Source organism: Humulus lupulus, chromosome 2 (genome assembly GCF_963169125.1).
Source record: "Humulus lupulus chromosome 2, drHumLupu1.1, whole genome shotgun sequence".
In the NCBI taxonomy this organism is placed as follows: domain Eukaryota; kingdom Viridiplantae; phylum Streptophyta; class Magnoliopsida; order Rosales; family Cannabaceae; genus Humulus; species Humulus lupulus.
The window spans coordinates 99,719,509-99,722,827 of NC_084794.1; the positions used below are offsets into that span (position 1 = coordinate 99,719,509).

The 3,319-nt window shown below is 28.8% G+C and overlaps 1 long non-coding RNA gene across 1 annotated transcript; it reads right to left on the reverse strand.

Annotated features, from left to right (window-relative positions):
• Positions 1–790: 790 nt before the first annotated feature.
• Positions 791–2,851, reverse strand: LOC133816221 (uncharacterized). The gene is made up of 2 exons (XR_009885088.1): positions 2,585–2,851; positions 791–1,051 (listed from the first exon to the last, which is right to left on the reverse strand). It is a non-coding gene; the product is annotated as an uncharacterized LOC133816221 (long non-coding RNA).
• Positions 2,852–3,319: the final 468 nt, after the last annotated feature.

Below are 3,319 nucleotides of genomic sequence, written 5' to 3' on the forward strand. Positions count from 1 at the left end.
TAATTAATTACAAATTAGTTGTAATTAACAAAATTAATTAGTATGTAATTTTTGAAATTATATAAACAATTAAATTATATAATTTTCGAAATTATAATAAAATTAATATTTAATTTTTGAAATTAGTATTAATTAAAATTGGTTTTAATTAATTGGTAGAATTAATTAAATATCTTTATTTGAGTGGGAGATAATAATCTGATAAGTTCAAATTGGATTTGAATTTAAAAGATTGATATTTATTCAAATAATTAATTATATTTGATAATTAGTTAGAAAGATAATAAATTCAAATTTGAATTAATTATTGGGTTGTTGGATTTTATCTGATAAGGTAGTTTGAATAAATAATTAAATAATTGTGGAAAAATCAAATATCTCTAATTTATAGGGTGCTGCATGACATAGTCCCTGGACTGTGTGTGGCGTGAGCCATATATATTTCAGGGATAGATTTTTCACTTTTATTTATTTAATTAATTAATTAATGGAAAATTTAAAAGTTAGTTTTTGATATTTTCATTAATGAGATAATTAATTAAAAGATAAATTGTAAATTGGTTACACATTTATTTTTTAAATTTGAATATTTTCTATTTAAGTTAGACTTATTAGAAAATAAAAGTACTCAATACTCAATATAAAATTTATTTGCTCTAAAGAAAAGAACGATACTTTTCTATCTGTAACGCCCTACTTCCTTAGAGCCGTTACTAAGTGAGTTTAAAATGTGCATTCAACTCGCTAATCGAGGTTTTAGGTCAAAAATTTAATTAAATCATAAACGGAGTTATAAACTTTGAAAATAATTCCATTTACTGAAAATCATAAAGTGTTTGACATTTGGGATCCCAAAATACTGTTTAGAAATATTTACAACATATAATTACAACCAAAGTCGACTAGACGACAAAATCTGAGTTTAGTTCAATCATTTCCCAAAAATACCCTTGGCTGTGGCAGCCAGGCACGCCAAACATGTACGCTCCGCTTCACGCTCCGCTTCACGCTCTCCGTACTCATGGTTGGTCGACTTTCCTCTTGCCCTTACCTGCACCACAGAGCACCCGTGAGCCGAAGCCCAGCAAGATGTAGAGTCCAAGAACTTTACTTAGCTAGTTAGATAGTAGTATAATAGTAATAGTAGTAGTATTTTTATGACTGTGGATTTTGGTTCAGACCGGGATTTAATTGGACACTCATAGTAGCACTTGTAGATTTTCTAAGTTTAACCTATAGTTTAAGAATATTAATTTTAACCTAAGGTTTGCTTAATATTGCTGGTTATTAATATGATAATTATTGTAACCTAAGGTTTAGATAGAGCCAATAGGATTATGACATTTGACATATGCATGATTATTAAGAAATTATTATTTTAATGATAAAATAAGAGAAATATAAGACTTAGTCTTCACCAAAATCTGATAGGAGCATGACATTTATCACAATTTTATTTATTTGTGGATTAGGATGTAAATAGATTTTTCATAACTTTAGGGTACTGTAACTTCCGACCTGTTTTTGACCCAGTTATGTTATGAATTTCTAAAAATAGTATTTCTAGAAAGTTGTAGATAATTTAATTATCTTTCTAACGGTATAAAGAGAATCTAAATCGGAGTTCTACAACTCTATATATGTTGATTTTACTGAAAGGGAGTTTAGAATTACGAGATTTAGGGAGTTAGAAGTTATGATTCTATTTGTTTTTATTATTTTAAAAATCAAGCTTTGAATCCTTAAATCTCTCTGAAAAATTTGACCAATTCCTATGCCTTTGGCTGAAGGATATTCAAATATTTTCAATTAAATTTATTATTTTTATTCAAAGCCAAAAAGAAGATTTTTATTAACTCTATAAATAGGAACTAGCACCAAGCATTTTTCATTAATTCATCAAGCCAAGTTCAGAGGATGCAAGTTGCTAGGTTATGGTGAGAGTGTAAACACTTGGGTTGGGAATTATAAACTTAATCATTTTTAAGCTTACCAAGCACTGGGAAGTAAGGTTTATAATACATTTCGGTTCAAGGTTTAGATTGGTCATAAAGCATTCAAGGTATTCCAAAACTCTAGTTCATTTGGTATTATTTTCTTCAAGTTCTTATAGTTTTCTACTCAGCCCCTAACTTTATTCTTTATTCTTGGATAGGAAATCTAAGTTCTTGAGCATAAGGTTTTTGGTAAGTATATTTTAATAGCATAGTTCCTTCTAAAAACATTATACATATGTTGCAGAAAAACAAATTAATAAAACTTAAGACTTTTATCAATTGGCTGAAGAAAATGTAAAAAATTGAAGCTTCCTCAGTTTTTGGTTAGGGACCAATGTAAAAATTGAATAATATTTGCTAATTTGTGGACAGTTATAGGAAATAAGAAAAATTGTATTCGGCTATGTATTTCTAGTAGATAAAGGGTAATGAACAATTATATTTCCCAAAATTGTCTACACTCTGCATTATAATCATATAACCCAATTTACACCAAATTGTTCGACTAAAATTTCCATCAAAGAAAAACACAAAATCAATTCAAGTAAATGGAAAATCATAGAAAATCCAAGAAAAAACATGCATACCTAGTTTCGTAGTGCAGATTTGACTCATATTAACTTGAATTTATTAGGACCACCAACTTTGAATTGTTGTATATTTTGTTTTGACGAACAAACCCGCAACGCAATGAAAGCCAACGAGCACGGCAAGGATGGGAGGTTGGTTAGCTCAAACGACTAGGCTATCTGTGCTTGGGTTGGAGTTGAGTACCTGATATCTCGGATCCCTGACCCGATTTCATTCATTCGGTCGGAGAAGAAACCCTGATGTGATAATATATTTAAGCTCTTTTAAACGAGGAAACACAACGTATAAATAAATACACTTGAAGACATCCACCAGTATAATCATTGTTTATTTCCATTTGGCTTGTAACGTATAAATAAACCATGTTTCTATTTTCATGAGATATATAAGTTCAAATAACACTAATGGCATGTTTACTTAGAGGGAATGAGAATCACTTAAATGTTAACTATTTCCATTCAAGTGTTTACTAAATTTTAGGAATGGGAAAGACTAGTGGGACCCACATAAATTTAGGAGAAAAGTAAGGGAAATGTTCTCCCCTGATCTCTTTAATGAATGAGATTACGCTGAAAACTTATTTTGATTTTTTACTTTTTATTTTTTATATTTAAAAATTAATAGACAATTCTAAATATCAGTCTAATTTATCTAACGTAAGCATCGTTTTTTTTTCTCTTTTGATGGAATATTGATAACTCTACGAAATAGAGTTATTTTACCATATTTTA